The sequence below is a fragment of the Protopterus annectens genome, chromosome 15.part0 (genome assembly GCF_019279795.1).
Source record: "Protopterus annectens isolate FY-2018-M chromosome 15.part0, PAN1.0, whole genome shotgun sequence".
Classification (NCBI taxonomy): domain Eukaryota; kingdom Metazoa; phylum Chordata; order Ceratodontiformes; family Protopteridae; genus Protopterus; species Protopterus annectens.
Genome location: NC_056749.1, coordinates 425,691,881 through 425,713,117, shown reverse-complemented (window position 1 = coordinate 425,713,117; position 21,237 = coordinate 425,691,881). Strand labels below are relative to the sequence as shown.

General features: G+C 38.7%; 1 protein-coding gene across 1 annotated transcript in view; it reads right to left on the bottom strand.

Annotated features, from left to right (window-relative positions):
• Positions 1–21,237, bottom strand: part of CD99L2 (CD99 molecule like 2) — a gene marked incomplete in the record, with an annotated part of 1,047,726 nt that overhangs the window by 322,345 nt on the left and 704,144 nt on the right.

Below are 21,237 nucleotides of genomic sequence, written 5' to 3'. Positions count from 1 at the left end.
GGCTTGAACTGCCCAACCTCCTACCCTACAATCAGCTCTGCCTCTGTCATTTGGTCTATTACCTCCCTAATAAGTGTCCTGCCCTCAAAAACCCAGTACAACATCACTCAGCCAAATGGCCTCTAAGAATCAAGCAAACTACTACTAGAAGTCACCAACAGCTACAACAGCTCTGGAGATGCACTATATAGTAGTTCAGTGGCTAAAAAAATGGAACTCTGTCCCCACTAGCATTCAAAAAACATTGTCCAAAGCCTCCTTTAAAGACCTCATCATGCAACATCTCAAGCAAAGTTGGCAGTGCCATGATTGCTCCCCAGGCTAGTGAAAGTGGATAAGGTACACATACTAAACCTAGAGTACTTGATTATGGTTTTCAATCTTACTCACAAACAATGGCTAATATACAATGTATGTACTGTACCTGTGTACTATGTATGTATTCTATCTATGTTCCAAATTTCAGCTGTACAACACAAATCTATGAACTACCTTTATTTTTAAATTAATATTTTTTTGTTTGTTCTCTCCACTGTAACTGTTGATGTGCTGCATACCACTGTAGAAACTATCACTGTATGCTAGCTATACTAACTATCACAACTATCACTGATCATGTCTAAATTAACTAAATGTATCTGTAATTTTTCTATGTGGAGCTTTTCTCCCTGGGCCTCTGATGAAAAAGGGCCTTTTCGGCTCAGTCAGACATCCCGGTTAACAAATGTAAAATACATAAATAGACACGTACACTTTATAAACACATTGTTTAAACTTGAAATGGACCTGTATGAAGCTGGGTCTGATGACTCTTTACTGTCTAAGTATTACAGCCACCACAGCTTTCTTCCTCCTTTTAAAATACAGTTAAACAAAACCTTTCAAATCTTTATCACTTTCTTCTCTCCTAGTTTCCAAACTTCCACAGGAACACCATCTAATCCTGGAGACTTTCCTGCAGCTTGATTGTACATCACTGTTTTATCTCATCTCCTCCTATCGTAATCTACTTCTAACCTTGGCATAATTAAGTCTTGCATAAATATTTCCAATTTTGCTCTTTCTTGATTTCCACATTTCTCTGCTTTATACAAAATTTCATAACATTTTCAAAATATCTCTAATATCTCTACAGGCTGTTCGGTTATTTTTCTTGTTATATGCTCCCTAAGCTTGGCAACAACCTCTTTCCACTTTCTGTTGCCCAAGTCATGCTGAATGTTTTTCTGCTCTGGAATTATTTAAAAAAAAAGTTGCTTAACAGCAATCTTTCTAAACACATGCACATTATCCAGAAACCTCCTTTCTTCCTCTTTAGCACTATTGACTTGCATATATTCTTGTTCTGTGTAATTTCCTTTACTCTGCAATACTTTACCCTTTGCCAGTCACTCTAAATAATTCATGTTGCTTCTTAACCATATCTCTAGTATTTCTGCCCTATTCTCAAAGCTATAACTTCTGAGGAAATTTCTATTTTCCCTAATAACTCCCGAATAATTTCCATTACCCATTCCTTAAATTCCTCTCTTTTTAACAGGTAGGTGTGGGAAATAGTGTCTTATTTTACTTCATTACCCCCTACATTTTATCTTAGCTGTTATTGTCTCATGATCTGAAATAGTTACTGGATGTGTGTTAAAGCTTTCAATTAAATGCACATGGTCTTATTGAACATAATTTCTGTGTAGCCTAGTCCACTTACTATACCATGAAGAATAATATGCAAATTCTCATGGAGTTCCTACTACTGAATTCATGTCTTGCACGCCAAACATTTTCATAAATTTCTTCAGAATTCTATCCTCTTTTGTTATAGTTTCCCTTCCGAGTCTCCCATATACATCCTCACTGTTGCAAATCAAATTCTATTCCCCACCTATAAGTAATATTCTCTGCTAAAAGCAGATAATTTCTTCCCAAAATTTCTTGAGCTCCATAACAGCAGTTTTAGGTGGAATATAAAGAATTGCCATTGTGATCTTGCTCCCTTGCCAGTAACCCCTTACTACCACAAATCTACCATTATTATCTTTTCCCCATCTTCTGTCACTATTGGAGCATCTGTAGCAATTAGTACAAGTAATCCCCCTTTCCTTTGTCCCTGATATGCTGCTGAATATTCCTCATGAAGTCCTTTCTTTATAAAATTCGCATGCTCATTTCTTTCCAAGCATCTCCTGTAGCATTGCTAGTTGCACTCTGCATTACTAGATATAATTTAATACTCTTTTCCTTTTTGTTTATATCTGTGAGGCCATTAAAGTTCCATAATAATATAGATAGTATAGTCATTATGATCAAAAGTTATTTTTCCAACCTATTATACATCGCAGCTTTTTAAATGTCCATTTCCAGCTTGTGTATTACACGCACCCACTAATATTTGGCAGGTTGATCTTTTATACATTTGCTTCTTGTCATCTCCATTTGAACCTATGTCACATTTTACAAGATGTTGTTTTAATGAAACCCCTCAACCCCCCCCCCCCCAAGAATACTCTCATAACCTACTAACCTAAATCAAACACACAAAATTACATACATCTTGAACTAATGAAGTTTAACTCTCCTAATAGGAATATTTATCCCAAATTGACAGCTGCATAAACAGATATAATCTAACCTAAATTTAAGGTTATCTATGGTAAGACGCATGCTACAGTCTATGCTCCTACTTACATTAATTGCTGTCTGTTCATATCTTATCTTCATTCCCCCTCCCACAGGTAAAAAATAGCTTGCATGTTTTCAGAAAAACAAATATAAAAATAGCATCTGCAGCTAAAAGCCAGTCTCCGTACCAAAGAATCAAACAAATAACATATCTGACCACCATGGCTAAAAGCATAAAACTTTTAATAGTAAATCAACAAAATATATGCCAAAAGATAAGCCCTTTCAGACTAAGTGCTTCATCAGATCTAAGACATAATACAAAGTAAATCCAGTTTAAAATTAAAACAACAAATCAGAAAGCAAAAACAATTAACTTAGTAATTAAATCAGTGATGTAATCTCAGGGCCTTCAGGGCCAGTCTTAAAGGGACATTCCCAATCAACCCAGGAACTTTATCAAAATACTATAAAAATGAAATAAAATAGAAAAAGGACAACAGGCAGGAACCAAGAAACTTGACTTTAATCACTCTCCAGTGCTTCAGCAAAACCTTCAAGGAGTACAAACTGACAGAAATACACTAAAGACTTAACTTGGAGTGTAATTGGAGATTGTTTAATTGTGATGTGTATTTAATTGAGGATGCATTTCTGTGAGTCTGCTCTCATTGAAGGCTTTGCCAAAGCGCTGGAGAGTGATTAAAGTCAAGTTTCTTGGTTCCTGCCTGTTGTCTTTTTTCAACCCAGGAACTTTATCAGCTTGTAATGCAGCAATCCATTTCATTTCAGCTAATTCAGTTACATTCTTCAAATGTCCTCCCCTAATATTCTGCTCAATAACCTGTAGAGCTATAAAGGTAAAGGAATGCCCTACATTTTTGATATGTTTTTATAGGGCATTAGATGAATTATTAATTCTAATATCACTCATGTGCGGCAGTATGCGTTCCTTAAATAATCTATTCATTTTACCTACATAAAAACATTCACATAGTTTACAGCTTGCCAAATATATTAAATTCTTGGTTTTACAGTCTGCATATACCTTACAGCTATGTCTTATACCAGAAACTGGATGCAAAAACAAATTAGTTTTATTAATCAAACTGCAAGCTTTACATTTGCAGCATGGAAATGTACTAGGCTTGAGATACTTTTTAGCCCCATCTTCGGCCAGTAACAAAGCTGTCTTTTCAATGAATAATTATTCCTAAAGGCAAAACTAGGCTTATTGCTTACAATATTTTGAATATTACCATCAGAAAGTAATATTGTCCAGTTTCTTTTGATTACATCACAAACAATCCCCACGTCACTACTGTAAGTAAGCACCACTCTATTTTTAACTTCACCATCTTGTTTCCTAGTAGAAGCAAATGTCCTTTTAACAAAGTACGGTCTCTGCACATCAGACCTCACTTTACCTACTACAGAAGAAAATATTGTACTTCATTATGACTATAACCTCTACTAACAAGTTTCTTACCCATTTGTTCATTAGCAATCAAAAAGTCTTCATAACTGGTATGTAGCCTAGACATTCTGAGAAACTGACCCTTTAGCACATTCTTATACACATGAGGAGGATGCATACCAGAATGGTGTAACAAAGTATTTATATCCTGCATTCTTTCTTATACAGGAATGTATTCACCTTACCCTTATGATCTACAGATAAACATATGCTTTTAGCCGTGGTGGCCTGACCTGTTATTATTTGTTTTATGTTTTCAGAAAACAATAACTTTTAGCCTTAAACTGGCTTTTACTGCAGCTCGTCTCCACAGAAACCCAAGAATAAAATGTACATCTTCCCTGAGCTCCTCTTAAACTGAGTATTTACTTGCTAAAGAAAAAACTTTTCATTACATTCAGTGCTCTCTTATTTACTTTCTTACACATAAGACTTATTAGATTAAGCCAAGGGCCATAATCCAGACATTTACCTATGTAAAAGTAAGATAAAACACATCAATTCCAATATATTATAATCTGTGCACTTTTACACCCCAACCTCCACCTCACTAGCACAAGATTACAGCATATTAATGTAAATATACTTTTGTTCAGCCTTTCTTCTCTTTTATTATGGTAATACCTACATTTCTTAAAGCTAAAAAGAAGAAAAAAAGGTACTTGCTTACTTTAGTATCTTTATCATATTCAGCAACAACTGAAACTGCTTTACTTAATGAAATGTTTTATACAAATATTAAGAACAAAAATTGTTTTACTTAGTTGTTTTTTGTTTTTTCCCTTCCCTTTAATGTCTTTCCAAATTATATTAATGCAGTGAAATGGGATATATACTTTTCAGTCCTCCACAAGTTTAACAAAGTCAACAAAGTCCAGTCTTTCTGCTTTTTTTTTTTTCTTGCAAAGCTATATTCATGCTTTACAGTCTCATATACACTTACTGATTTCAGTATTGCTGGTCCTTTTCCTGATCATCTCTACCTCCCAAACCCAGACTCTGATTCAAGTCAAAGGAACTCGGATTCTCCTAGACAACTCCTATTCTTTTTTCTGTCTCCCAAGCATATTCCTTTGGGACATTGTAAAGGGTTTCACCAGCATATCTCTGTATGAGCTTTATTATCAGAAGAATGTGAAGCAGATTCCCCTTCTGCTTGTTGCCTCAATTTTTGTTGGACAAATGTTTGTATTTTCTCCTCAGCCTGTTCTGCATCAAAATAACTTTGATCTTCCAAGAAAAGTGTTCTGAAGACAGTTGGATACAACGGCTTGAATTCTGCACCTGCCTCTTGAGATTCCCTGATTGTTGGGATAAATTTGCTTCTCTTCTGTGTGTTATATAGTGAATAATCACTTTCCACAAATGTTCTACTGTCTCACTATCCTTATGTCACACTTTTGTCAGGATGAACTCTTTCTGCTGGCAAGATTGCGTCTTTACTAATGCACTTTCCACAAACACTCTACTGCCTCAGAACCCTTCTGTCACAATTTTGTCAGGATCAATTCTTTCTGCTGGCAGGATTACATCTTTACTAATATTGGTCTTGGATACTTTCTCATGGCCAGTTTGCAGCATATACACATGATGTTCCCCTTCAGTTAACAAATCCTGCTGTGGAATACCAGTCATGTTGCTTATTTTTGCTTTCATAACATTAATATAGTCTGTTCCTTCCAGTTTCTGTGGTACAGCAGAACATATTGTCCTCTAATTGTACAATTTTTTGAAACCGCTCTTCTTGAGAAGTCTCATACTCATCAAGCCTTTCTTCATTTCAACCTCTGATTTTTTGCTGTTTTATCAGTTCATCTGAATAGCTTTTTAAAGCTTTTTCCGTTTTTTCTAGCCTTTTGTTATTTGAGTTGATATACTCCTTCAATGTTTTATTTATTTGAATCAGTTATCAGCACATTAGACTTGTTTTTTTTTTTCTGCTAGATTACTGGAAGCCATGTCTTGCACCAAAGCTGGAGCTTGAACTGCTTTTTGATGAACAGCTTCAGGATTCTTCACACTCAGTGTTTTCTCAACCTTTTCTTTCAGGCTCTCGTAAGTTTCTTCTTTTCTGGCATCAAGGCTGTACACTTACTAGCCATTAATTCAATTTACTAAATCTGACAGAATTACTGGCCCCTTATGTCTTAGTTTCTTTTTTCACAATGGGAAAGCTAAAATTAAGCTGTTGATTAGTGTGCAACCATTTGGAAAGTCATGGAGTGAATCTTGAAGGAAAGGCTTATTGTTTTGCTAGAGGACAACAACTTTTAGATTACCATCCCCCAGAGGTATGTGGCCAGAGGAAACATAATCAAACGTGATTCAATGTTAAGGCTGAGATGTAGAAAAAATCTTGATGTGGTCTGCCTGGTTTTCAGAAAGGCCTCTGAATTAGTCTTGTGCATATGGCTGTTGGAATATTTCACAGGCTGCAGTAGGACCAACACTCAAGAACTGCACTGCTACATAGTTGAAAGACAGGACATAGAAAATTGTAGTAAAAAGAATGAGATCTGGAATATAACTATCTGGTGGAGTACTGCAGGGGCTGTTCATGAGTCCCCTACTCTTCACTGAGTTTGCTTTAGACATATTAAGAGAAGAGAGGACAGGATCATCATCTTTATCTATCACTGACAATATTTGCAGTACTGGTAATGAGAATTCCAGTGGAAAGCCACAGAAGGATATGTAGGCCAAAAAGGAAAAACAATGACCACAGGCTAACAAATACGAGTTCCAATTTCTCTAGAGAACATGAGAAACAACAGACATAGGTGTACAATATGTAGCCTCTGGGATTTGAAGGGGTCATCAAGAACAGAAGGGGAGGGAGCAACACATTGTAGGGGCTAACTACTCCCTTGCTTTACAAAATTACATCCTTATGGAGGAGGCTTTGGACCCAAAAAATGGAGTAAATTCCAATTCAAAACTATTAATCTATTTAAAACTCAGTTCAGAATAATAAAGGTAATAAACCTATTATAAAATAAGTAACTGTTATTAAAGATACAAGACATTCGAGTACAGGCAGAGCTGGAAAGGAAGGCACCATGAGGGCTCAATTATTCAGAATGTGCTTGGTCAAAAAAGAAACTTTTTAGGGAACATCTAAAACAGGCAAGAGAGGGGTACTCCATACACTACCTAGTAGACAAAGAAGTGAACACTAAGTTTTAAGACATACCACTGAATTATTATTAACCCCACAGTGGCCAGATTTAGTGCTCAGACTGGGCAATAGAGATCCTTCCCTTATTTTGGGTAAGACCCACAGTCAGGTAGGACCACAGATTAACACTAATATATAACAGAAATATACAGTGCTAAGCAGGCAGCCAGCTGATGTTATGTTAGGATGTTAATGACATATACCAGTAAATAACCATGTCCTGGATATCTGCAGATGCTCCGCTCAGTCAGTCCTGGTGTCAAGAACTCCATGTAAGTGAAGTGATAATTATCTAGACATGAAGAGATCATAATATTAAACCACCACAGAAATGTAGGTGGTGCTTAAGTGTTTAATCTGGGTAATATTGACTGGATGGTAACAAAAGGAATTGACCATGACCATCATTTTGTCACAAAGTGTCAACTGAATACCAAGAACTGCATCAAGATTTTGCATCTTAGATATAAACTCTAACCTATCACCACCATAGCTGTAATGGACAACATTAGATCTTTTGTAAGTTCAGATTTAGAACAGAGTTGACATGTTACACAAGTAGTTAAATATTGCAAAGTAACTACCTTGGCATGTTTTTTCTCCCTTCATGGTCCACAATTTTTTTTCCAAATATAGGATAGCATTGCATGCTAGATTAAGAGATAGACAGACATCCAGAAAAAAACAAAAAAGAGAGGGACAAACAAATATATATATATATATATATATATATATATATATATATATATAGGTATAGATATAGATAGACACACACACATATATATATATATGTTTACCTTCATATCGTCAATTCCAATATGGGCGAAACCGCTTCCGCGAATACCAAAGTGCGAACGTCTCCAACGTCGAATTCCACATAACCGAATGGTAAAACCTCACCCCCTTTTTTGACCCATGGTAGCACTGGTGTGGAGGTGTGGCACATCCGAAAATGTCGAAATTCGACATTATTTCAACATTTACAAGTTTTGTGGTTTTGGTTTCGCGGAAATGGTTCGATTAAGTGGCCAGTCGATCAAGTGTGATCGACGATATGAAGGTAAACCTATATATATATATATATGCATGCATATACACATACAGTATAGATATATATATAGATAGATACACATACTATATAGATAGATACACATACTATATATATATATATATATATATATATATATATATATATATACATACACACACGCGTGTACACACAGACACACACACGCACATATATATATATATATATATATATATATATATATATATATATATATATTTATATATTTATATATGATATATAGATGTAGATATAGACAGACAGACAAATCAGATGAGATGTATGAGGGAATTATGAACAAATTCACTAAACGGCTTCCAAAAACAGACAAGCCTCTGTACTGCTTATCCAGTCTATAATGTTTTGCAAGTGTATAAATTGATGACAAAGTGACTGGTGCACAAATGTCAGACAAGGAGACATGCAGTATAGTATGTACAGGATCAGTACCCCTCCCAAGGAATGAACTGGGCTTGTCTAACTAATGGATGTCTAAACCTATAATGGGACAAGATGGTAGATTAAGAAAGTATCTTGGAAAAAGTTAGGACACCACTGGAGAACCTTCAGGAGAAAGGAAGCAAATAGTTGATCTCTTCCTGAACCCTTGGATTCTCTTCAGGCAAATTTATAAGAACTGCACATTCAGAATGTGAAGGCCTTGATCTTCCCCAGTTCTGTACTTCCAGAAGAGTCAGAAGGTGGACAGTCTGATTCAATGCCACCTATGACATCCCCTTAAACTTGGAATAACGGCTGGTTCAAAAGGAAACTTGGTCTCTTTAAACTACCAAGTAAGGCTCCTTTAACATTACCTGAAAATCAGAAAGTCAACTTGCTGGAGTTATACCCATGAAGACCAGATACCACTTCTTGGTTACAACCCTGAAGTCCACTAAGTAGGGTTACTCACACAGTGCATTAAATAACATGTCTGTCATGAAGATAAGATACTAAAGAGATGAACACTTTCCGATAGAAGACCTGAGATGCAGGAACTGCTAATGGCTGAATAATTAAACTGTCTTGTATCGCTTAAGGTTGAAAGGGATGACACACTTACAGTATAAGACAGACCGCCAAAAAAGAACGGATTCCGTAGGTAAGTGATGCTTTTTTCTTATAGCTGCCACCTCATGAGGAAATGTTTGTCTTAGCACCAAAAGGGAAAATCACTCCCACATGGTCTTATTGGTAGCCCTAGCAGAAAATTTTTTAACATCATAAAACACCACAGAGAAACTCTTGATAAAAAGTTACATCAGCAGGGTAGCTTCTAGGACAGGCAAACTCCAGGGGGTCCTAAGTCCATGGAAACTGGGACCCTACTCTCTTACAAGGGCCAAAACTTTGAGCACCACGGATGACAGAACTGGGACTCCTCGGCCACCAGGATGTGATTAGGATGAAGATGGACATGTCCAATCTACTCTTACCCAGGACTCAAGGAAACAGGGTAGGGAAATGGGCTATACAAGTGAATTCCACTTCAGGGAGCAAACATTTGGAAAACTCAGTGTTTTGCAATAAGAAATACATTTCTCTCTAACCCATCAGAAAGCTGAACACAGACTTGATGTTTCTATCCTGAAATACAGAATATGACTGGTTATATGATGGATACAATCTGCCAAGACAAAGGAGATGCTCATACCATCTACTTGTTCAGTTACCAGAACACTGTTTCACTGATCAAATGGATAACCAATAGTTTTGAATGTGGGTGAGCCTCTATTCCTCAGATATTTAGAAACTTGAATGTCCGTACTAGTGATATCTTGCTTCTTGTCCATGATGCTCTAATATACCCCTGAGCCAAGTGGCAAACAAGATGGTCATATTTTAGTCAGGTCTTAGAACAAGGTGGAGGTAAGGGCAATCTCCACTCACTAAGAAATAATACCAAAGGACACCTGAAACAAGAAGTGCGCCTGACAGGGATTGGTATATATGGAGCCACAGGCATTAGATAACCCACTGCAGGACTCTCGTGCAAAGAAAGCAAAAAAACAAGGAATATGAGCATGGCTTATGTCAAGAGATGCACACTCAGAAAAAAGGAATGACACTGGTCTCTCCATTACTGAGCAACTTAGAAGGGAAGCTACCTGACTTCCACAGCTCTCAAACAAGGACTTAGTAGCCACTCTTTCACACTGAACTTCATAGCTAAATGTCGGAGTAATCCAAACACCTTAATCTTTTTCTTCATTTGAAACGTTCAACACATTCCCCCTCCCAAAAAAATTTGAGGTTGTTCTGTGTAGCTGATTGTATAGAACTTCTACACTTTTTATAAGCACTTGAACATTTTGACTTATGTCTTAACTGACATTCTCAGTTTTAGATTTTTCTCTGTAGGTTGCTTCCAGCAATCACTACTGCTTATCTCAGCTGTGAATCACCTGTAAGACACAGAAGACTTCATCTGTTTGGAAGAGTGCTTTTCTATCCTAGGAAAAATCTTAATGCCTTTCTCATTAATAGTTTTTAATAGTTTTTTTTAACTGTACAGTTCTTAGGAAATAGTAAGTATTTTAATAAAATAAATGAAATGAAAGTTAGAGTAGTCTAAGTTTTCATTTCCTAATTTTCATCTCAAAATGTCTCTAGCAAACATTTTCTGTGCTGCCACCCAGTCTTACAAATAGCTATAACCCATAAAGAGTGGGTCTATATTAAATCAGCGAACACTTAAAAAAGTGAACGCTGATTTATCAAACCACTTTAAGTGAAAGCTTAAAATCTCAAACAATCGGAACAGCGATTTTTTTCCCCAGGGTATCACAAAGAAAAAAGAAAAAAACAAAACTTCAAAACAGTAAATAAAGTGAGGGGCTTCACCCCCCCCCCTTACTTAAATATACCAACTCCGAGACTGCACCACAGTGGAGGAAATGGAAAAGTACTGAAAATGGCCCAGCAATTTTTTTCCCTGGGAAAAAAATTGCTGTTCCAAGTGTTCGGGGTTTTAAGCTTTCGCTTAAAGAGGGTCGATAAATCAATGTTCGCTTTAAGTGCTTGCTGATTTAATATATGCCCTGAAGAGCTGCTGTTCTCAGAGTCATACAAAATCATTAACTGCCCCTGTTTAACAGTCAACAGTTATTTTTATTTCTTAATTCATTTACTCACTCTCTAATTACATAGCTAACCTAGTCCATGGTCCTGGATGGATGGCGCAAATTAGCTTAAAACTTGGTAGGTGCAAGGCAGTGCCAGTTCACTGTAGGACATGCGCTTTCAAGCACATGCACCCATATACAAATAGAGTGCACACCTAACAAAACAGATTAGTTGCGACTATCTCTGTGAACACTGTGAAAATATCATGCAATAGATACAGTACATAAATCCCCATATCCTGCTTTTAGAACAGAGGTAATAGGTACCATAATGATTTCAGGTGGGAAATGTGCTACTTAAAGAAAAACATGGAATCAAATTCTTCCATCACACATTTCTGCAAAACAGAATAAAGGTAGAAAAAGGAGACGATCTAGTTATACTGACAAATAAGAAACAGCCGAAAAAAGAGCTGTAATAAAGGAAGACCTCACCGCTAGTGCGGAAAAAATGAGTAGTACAGACTTAGGAGCATGGAGGTAGAGGGCAGTGGGTATTACTGCTGATATACACATTGTTTCAACAAAAAAATGATACTACAACAAGGATGGCAGAGGGACAATGTGTTTGACCAGGTTTTCATTAAATACAAAAGTACTTTAGTCTACCTGAATGGGTTAAAAAGTAATCAAAATTAGATTGGTATTTGTTGGATTCATCTGTTTGCATTTCATCGAGACCCATTAATTCATGCCTGGTAAAATGTAATCTATCCCTGGATTGAGTGACTTCACAGTTGGATATTATGTAATGGGGTGAAAGAATGAAACTCTCTGCACTAGAGTGTGGAGTGAAGTTGTGTAGATATGAGTCTGTTAGCTGGAGCAGGCTTGAATTATCCAAGGTCACTGAAATGGGATACAATTAAATGTACTACAACAGCTACCATCAAAGTATGGTTTGTGATCATATCTCACCTGTCCCTGATTTTGCTGCATATTCATGATTTTGCTCTGCCTCCCATTAAATGTTTGATTTCCAAGTAAATTGCTGAGTAATAAAGTCATCAACAATGCCAAACATTAGAGATTCATGCTTTTTATTCTTCATAAAATACATTGATGCCAAATATGTTATATTACAATTTTAAGTGAATTAGAGTAATATTTAAACTTTGTCCTCGATTTTGGGCCTTTATTTTATTTATTTTTATTTATTTTACATTTGTTGACCGGACTAGTCTAGTTGGATACATGTCCATTTTCAGTAGAGGCCCGGGGAGTTAAGCTCCAGAGTTTAGGATGAATTTACATTAAAGAAATAACATGAAAGTAAAGAGTAAAAAGAGTACAAAGAGTACAAACAAAAAAATAAAAAGCATTATAACTACAGACATAGTTATAAAGTTAACAATATTGTGGCCAAGCATAATGTTACAAGTGACATTTTGAAAAAATACTACCCAAAATGTACAATTGTGGTTTTTTTTTTTTTTTTGAAATAGTAGGAAGGGGAAATATGACAGTGGATGTAAATAAGAGGTAGGCTTATAGGTTATAAGATGAAGGTTTTAGTCAGGTGGCAAGAGCTAGTGTTACGATTAGTACAGTGGCACAGCCATTGTGATTTGAGGTGGAGTTTAATTCTCTTTTTGAAGAGAGATTTTGAGGGAATAGGGGAAAGTTCAGAGGGAAGCAGGTTCCAGTGTTTTCCAACAGTGTTGGAAAAGATGGAATCACCAGCTTTGTTGTTTGCTTTGTCAATATTTACAAGAAGTTTGTGTGCAGATCTTAGAGATTTTAGGTTATGGTAGGGGTAGATAAGGGTAGATAGTATAGGTGTTTTGTCAGGTTGATACAGTATTTGATGGGTTATGGTTAATTGATTGATTTTAAGTTGCTGCTGAAATTCAAGCCAGCCTAGTTGCTTTAGATTAGTACAGTGGTGGGTTCTGAAAGGGTTACCTGTAGCAAATCTGGCTATGTTGTGGTAAGAGTTTTCTAATTTAAGAAGATTCTTTTTTGACAAGTTAGTAAATATGGGTGAGGCATACAGGAGGGGAGAGATAAGGTATCCCCTCTACTTTTTGGCTTTGTCATTGGTTCGTGAAAACAAGTTGATAGCCATGACTCTGATCCCTAGAAAAGACTGTGGAAGGCAGCAATAAACTCAGATTAAGGATTTTAATTATATTTTGTGTTGACTTTGGGATGGTATATTTTTATCTGCTGGTCAGGAAATTAAAGAGCAATTTGTACAGTTGGACGTGAACAGCAAAACAAATTGTGAAATCGCATTAAGGTGGGAAAAATAAAAATGTAAAGACTGACTGCATCAGCAGAAGGAAGAAATACAACAGGAAAAATTAGCAAGTTGAACGAACAAGAACAAAGTAACAGAATGATTAAAGGAAAAAAGTAAAGGATGCTTATCACAAAGAAGGTCAACTTCTAAGAGGGGGACAGATAGGAAGATAAAGGCAGGGAATGACAGAAAAAGGCACTAAGCGTATATGGAATTTTTAGGCTGATTTAGAGAAAGATGAGGCAAGGAATGATTTATGCATAAAAATATTTAAATATATTGCAGAGTATGGTAGGAGAGAACCTGATTTGATTGCTTCAAACACAACTTACAAATGTTACAACTGAGCAAATTGTAATTAGACAGCATCCTTAGTCATTCTTTAAAAGTGGCACTTGTACCGAGTGGATTACCTAGTTATCAAATGAATAATTAAAAAAAGTGAAACATACTGGATGTAGTACCAATGACACTTTGGCACCATGCCGCACAGAAGTCCAAAGCTGAATATAATGAGGAGGAAGGGCATAACTCAAGACTATAACACTGAAAGAAAATTAAATGACAAATAGGAAATGGAGTCACCTGCCTAATGAGAAGGCAGTAATCAGTGGTGCCCTGCAAAGTACAGTCATACTGCAGATCAGCTGAATCTGTTATAAACAGGTGAACAGAAAACAGGAATAATCTTACTGATGAGACTGAAGCTGGACACCAGTCAGGGAAGGGGAACTCATCTTTGAGAAAGTCATAGTAAAGTTAGTTTGCTGGACAAACATTTCAAGTAGGATTTAATATTATAAGACACCACCACTGATATGGTGCCTGTGATACTGGGAATGTGACCTGCCAATAAAGCCTTCTGTAAAAAAAGTGCAACTGTTCTGCTACCTTTAGCAAATAATTTGATTAAGAAAGGATATCATCCAATGGCAGGCATTATCTGTCTTCATCTTGTATGAAACTGCAGGAAAGTACTTCCTCTGTGTCTTGCAGTGCAGTGAGAAGAGAAACATCACTCCACACACACTTGAGTAGAAAGCAGCTACCTGGTAACTGCAAAGTTGTGGACATCAGATTACTGACAAGTTAAATTAATTGGTAAAGAAAATATCTAACATTATATAATTCTTTACAAAAACATTAATTGAGAGGGTAAGGCAGATTCTTACTACTGCACACACCCCATTACCAATGCTCCCCTTTAATAGGCACAAAATGATGCATTTTGGGGTACAGGGATGAATGAGCATGAAGGCAAAGCAGACAAACAGAAAATGGGGGAGGAAAAAGTACAGTTGTGTACCTACCATAAATGTAGATGTTCGAGCGTATTCACTGTTGCAGTCATTACTCTTGGGTTATCCTGCTGGCAGGCTACCTTCAGTCGGCCAAAATTCCAAAGTCTAGGTCCGGCGTCATTTGCTGTTGCCTCTTCCCTGATGTCAGTGCACCAGGGGGTATAAAAGATGCAGCCGACGCCATTTTCTTCAGTTTTTCTTGCCCCAGATCTCAGGTGCCCCAAATAAGTAGGCTGAAAAATATACCAATAAGAAATGCATGCACAAAAATAACATTTCCTTCATCTACAAGCAAATACACCACATAGGTTGTATAGGATAGAGAAGTGCAGATAAGTCCCAGCAAAGGGAAAGGGGGATGGTGGGAGGGTAACCTGGACTGCAGCAGTGAATACACTCGAACATCTACATTTATGGTAGGTACACAACGTTCATCGTGTTTCACTGTTGCAGTCATTACTCTTGGGTAGAATCCCAAAGCTGAGGATGGGTGGCTGGACTAAATAGGATTAGGAGAGGGTATGAGGCCCTGCAGAACTGCAGTGGCGAAGCCTGCTCTGGACTTAGAGAGGCAAGTGGTAGTGCTTTGTAAAGGTGTGCACTGAACTCCAAGTTGCAGCCTCTAAGATATCTCTGGTTGGTGCTCCTCTGAGGAAGGTGGTGGAATGAGGCCTAATGCCCTTAGGCACTGATTTGCCATGTTGAAAATAGCAGAAATGGATGCAATGGCCTATCCATTTAGAAATAGTCTGTTTTGAGATCGCCTTTCCTTGTGACCCTGCAGCATATGACACTAAAAGTTGCTCAGTCTTTCTGAAAGCTTTAGTTCTGTCCAAGTAGAAGCGCAACTGCCTATGTATGTCCAAATTTTCTCACCCTTGTTCTGTGGATTTGGGTAAAAGGTAGGCAAGTGAATGGTTTGGTTGAGGGCCACACTGGACACCATCTTAGGCATAAATGTAGTGTTTGTCCTCAGAGAAACCCTGTCTGGATGAAAAATGATGAAAGGTTCTACAGCCATGAGTGCTTGCAACTCCGGGACTCACCTTGCAGAGGTTATTGCTAGGAGCAGAGCTATTTTCCAGGATAAGAATTTTATATGATGCTGGCTCAAAAGGAGGCAGTGTGAGCTTTTCCAAAACATAATTGTGGTCCCAGGCCGGGGTGCTCTCCTTGGAAGCCTAATGTTTTTGGCCCCTCTGAGGTACTGCCTTATTAAAGGATGAGAAAAGATATGTGGTTCCGTATTGTAATGTACTGAAATGGCAGAGGCACGAATTTTAATTGATGAGAAGGAAAGGCCTTTATTCAGCATCTCAGTTAGGTATTTGTAAAATCTGAGGAATATTTGGTACAGACGTGTCAATGCCTTGTCCCTGGTTCCAAGCACAGAATCTCTTCCATTATTCTGCATAAGATTTTCTGGTACTGGGCCTCCTGGCCTCCAAGATAACATCCATATCAGCTTTTGAAAGAGGAGTGTTATGAATGGCTACATTATCCACCATGCTGCCAGATTTAAGGTCCTGAGTTGGCTGTGCAGGATCGGATTGTTTTGTTGGGTCAGCAAGTGAGAAGTTTGAGGCAATATCCATGCTGGACCTTGAGACAAGCTCTTTAGGATTGGGTACCAGTGCTGGCGTGGCCAGTCTGGTGCAATCAGTATCATTTTTGGCTTCTCTTGTCTGACCTTTAGGAGTACTCTGAAAAGGACAGGCAGTGGGGGAAAAAGCATATACTGTTAGATTTTTCCAGCTGAATGATAGGGCGTCCGCTTTCCATGCTCGCTTGTGATAAATCCTTGTGCAAAATTTCTGCAATTGACAGTTGTGAGGGGATGCAAATAGATCTATGTCTGGGCATCCCCATTTCCTTATTATCATGCTGAAGACTTGTGGATCCAGCTTCCATTCGTGGGGATCCATGAGGTTTCTGCTTAGTTAGTCTGCCAGAGTATTTGTTTTTCCTGGCAGGAACTGTGCTTGCAGGTGAACTTGAAAAGCCAATGCTGTGTCCCATAAGGTCATTGCTTGTCTGCAGAGGGGGTAGGAATGTGTACCTCCCTGCTTGTTTATGAACCACATGACCGTAGTGTTGTCTGTTCTCATCAGTAACTGTCCTGGATGAAGCAGGTCCTTGAAAGCTGTCAGGGCATTTTGAACAGCTAGCATCTCTTTTTGATTGATATGAAGATGCATCTGGTTTTCAGGCCATGTGCCCTGAATACATTTTCCTGCCATATGGGCCCCCAAGGCATAATCTGATGCATCCGTTGTCAGTGTCTGTCTGGCTGTGGGTAAACTGAATGGCAGACCCTTGTTGTGGTGACAGGCTTCTGCCCACCATCAAAACTCCTGTTGTAGGCAGGGAATGAGTGCAATTACTGTCTCCAGGCTGTGGCAATGCTGAGTCCAAACACTTTTCAGATACCACTGTAGTTTCCTCATATGCAGTCTGGCATATGGAATTAGTAGAATGCAGGATGCCATGAAACCCAAGGCCTGTAGGATTTTCCTTGCAGATAAGTGGGTTTTTGTTGCCAACTTCTTGAAGTAAGTAGTCAGTTGTTTTTGCTTGTCTGGCGTGAGATAAGCCATCTGGGCAGTTGTACTTAAGCTTGCACCCAGGAATATTATCTCTTGAGAGGGCACTAGTTTTGATTTCTTTTCGTTTACTGTGTATCCTAGGCCAATTAGTAATCTTTTTACAAATGCCACATGCTTTAGAAGAGTGTCTTTGTCCTCTGCTTGAATTAGGCAGTCGTCCAAGTAGGGATATATTTGAATTCCTTTTTGTCTGCAAAATGCAATTACTGGTGCCAGGCATTTTGTGAAGACCCTGGGCGCAGTAGATAAGCCAAAGGGCAGTGCAGAGAATTGCCAGCTATGAATCTGAGGTATCTTCTGCAAGATTGTCTAATTGGGACATGCAGGTATGCCTCCTTTAGGTCCAAAGTTACGAGCCAAGCCCTCTTGCCCAGCATGGGCAGTAGCTGCTGTAGAGTCAACATCTTGAATTTTGGAACTTCCAGAAACATACTTAGTATAGATAGGTCCAGAATTGGTGTCCAGGTTTTGTCCTTCCTGGGTACTAGGAAAAGTCTGGAGTAAAATCCTTGCACCTGCTCTTGTTGTGGTACTTGCTGAATGGCCCTCATGTCCATGAGGGCTGTAATTTGCTTTTGTGCATCTGCCCATTGATTGTGTGGCAGGTCTGGCATGCCCTTTGACCTTGGTAGAGTGTGAAAATGGAACCTGTAGCCTTGGGACACTATGTTTAGGACCCATTTGTCTTGGGTAACCATTTGCCAATTTGATGAAAAAAGTGCTAGTTTTCCCCCTAAGGGGGCTGTCAAAAGAAAACTGCTTGGAACTGGTAGAGGAAAGTCATTGGGACTGTTTCCTGTAAGGTTGTGATTTGTCTTCTCTGCTTTTGGAGGTAGGAGCACCCCATTGTTTAGGCCTGTATGAGCCTTGGGGCTGAGATCTGCCTCTGGGATGCCTGTATCTGCCTCTTTGTGGTCTGCCTGAGACTGGAAAGGACCAATTTTTAGAAGGCCAGTTCTGCTAAACCTGGTTGGCTGTACCTGTAAGAAATCCTTGACTGTCTGCATGGATTTTGCTTTATCCTCCATTTTTTTCAACACCTCTTCTGCTTTTGTACCAAAGAAAGTATCATGCTGTAATGGTGCATCTAATAATTTTGCTTTAACATGATCAGGCAGATTCTGTTCCTTTAACCAAGCATGCCTTCTAATAACAGAACCTGTAACAGTGGCCCTGCAAGAGGCCTCCAGTGAATGATAACCACATTGCAAAGTATGCTTTCCCACTTGTTCATTTGCATGCAATAAATCCTGCAATTCTTTGTTCTCTGAACATTCAGTATTAGTCAACATTTTCTGCTTAAGTAGTGACATTAAATATTGCTGATATTTAAGCATATGAAACTGACAATTTAAAGCCCTTACAGCTAGGGTGGCAGAAGTGTAAACTTTTTTCCCCCATCTGTCTGGAGCCCTAGAATCCCTATCAGAGGGGACAAGTTTTTTTGCAGTGGAAGCTTTAACCCCCTTGGGACCTTGAGATATAGTTTCTGGGTCAGCAGCGGGGTTTTTATATAGGAATTTATGAGAATCCGGGACCCTGTAGTATCTGTCTGGCTTAGCAGATGCAGGGGGTAAAGAGTCAGGGGACAGACCGGACTCTGAAAATACATCATCTACAATGTCTAGAACAGGTGGAATAGCAAGGGGTCTGTACTGAGGAAGAAGCAGAAAGTCTCTCAGCCTTTTCTTAGATTCAGAATAATCTTGGCTCTCCCAGTGGAAATGCTCCCTCATAGTATGCAGTGTTTCCCCAAAAGAATAGTCCTCAGGAGGAGAGGCTGAAGGAATGGATTCTTCAGCGTCAGAATCCTCATAAGGAGGCATGGAGTAATCCTGTTCAGAAGTGGAATCAGAGGAAATAGATACCTGATCAGAAGAATCATGCCTAGGCCTCTTATCAGGAGGGGGATGGGAGCCCCTGATCAAAGTAAATAGGTCTTCGGCCATTTTGAGCATCTGTTTTTTAGGCATGGAAGTCTGAGTAGGAGAATGTTGTACTTGTTTCTTTGTCTTTAGAGCTGCTTTAGTCTTTGAAGCTGAAGATGGCTTAATATATAGTTGTGTAGGTCTGAAGACACCATCAGAAGCCGATGCTTGCTCAGCGGCTCCAGACTCATCTGAGGGAGTGATTTCTGAGTGTCCAATACCTTGAGTATCCAGAGGCCCAGTTGGTTCCACGTGGGAGTCGGTAGCGGCCTGTGGCTCTGAGGTAGTGGGCGCCAGGGGCTGCGAAAGTGCCTCACTGAGAACCGGCGACTGGCCTAGTAGAGGCTCTATCGTCAGTTTTGGACCTCGGATGCCTATCCTTGTCCTTGCGTTTTTTTGTAATCTCCGGTAGTCGGCTATTCCGTCGGCATTATATAATTAAATCTTCGGCCAAAGTAATGAAATGCAAAACCGAACTGACGCTTGATAGTGCGTTGGTTAAATCTAGCACAAAACCGACAACTAGCAACATTGTGATCAGGGCCTAGGCAAGGAATACAGTAAGAGTGAAAATCCTTATGAGGTATTTGCTTCCCACAAGAAATACAATTGTTAACTTTTTCTGACATTGGTCTGGAGCAAGAAAAAAGTTTCCCCAATGGGGTACTTAGCTTTAATGTAGACTTTGGTCCTGAAATTCTGATTTGAAAATCTCAGGAGTCGGCCGACCGGCACTTGCGAACTGCTTTTGCTTCATGCACTGCGCAGCAAGAAAAACTGAAGAAAATGGCGTCGGCTGCATCTTTTATACCCCTGGCACACTGACATCAGGGAAGAGGCGACAGCAACCGATGCCAGACCTAGACTTTGGAATTCTGGCTGACTGAGGGTAGCCTGACAAGAGTAATGACTGCAACAGTGAAACACGATGAAGATCTGTCTGGAGTGATCATAACACCCAAACTTCATTAAAGAGCACAGTAAAAGCAGGCTATGAATGCTATTTTGTGCCACAATGACTGAACAGTAACTGTTCATCCATTGTAGATGCTATTACTAAGGTCATGCCTAGAATACTGGGTACAGTTTTGGAAACAATACAAGAAAAGGGATACAGGAATGAGGAGAGCTACAAAGATGGTCAAGGGAAGGTAGTGAAGGTGGGCGGTCTGAAGTATGAAGAAAAACTGAAGACATCAGCTCTGTACACTTAAAGAAAGGGAGTGAACTGGGAACAGGATATGGACTCACTATATCACCAAAATCCAAGCAGACAGTATTGCACTTGAAGGAAAGGACTAATTATGGGTTTAACATCATAGGCTGGAACATTTTGTGTGAAGATGAAGCACAATATCAAAAGTGTTTCATTAGTACCTCACACAGCAAACTATACTCAGGTCTGTGTGGAAAGCCTGATCAGAACTGTCAATGGTATGTTTACACAGAGACGCTTAATGTGCAAAGATCATTACTTCTGTGGGCCTAGTACTGGCATTGTGGTTGTCAAGGTAGAATATCTCTCACATCATACAGTGAGCAAGGAGATCCCACACATGAGCAACATACCTATTACAATGGTCCACTCTGTTACTTCTCACTTCTGTAAAACTAATACCAACTGTAAAGATAGCTAATCACCTAATCACTTAAATACAATAAGCTTGCAGCCTTGAAAACCACTAGGTCTGGGGA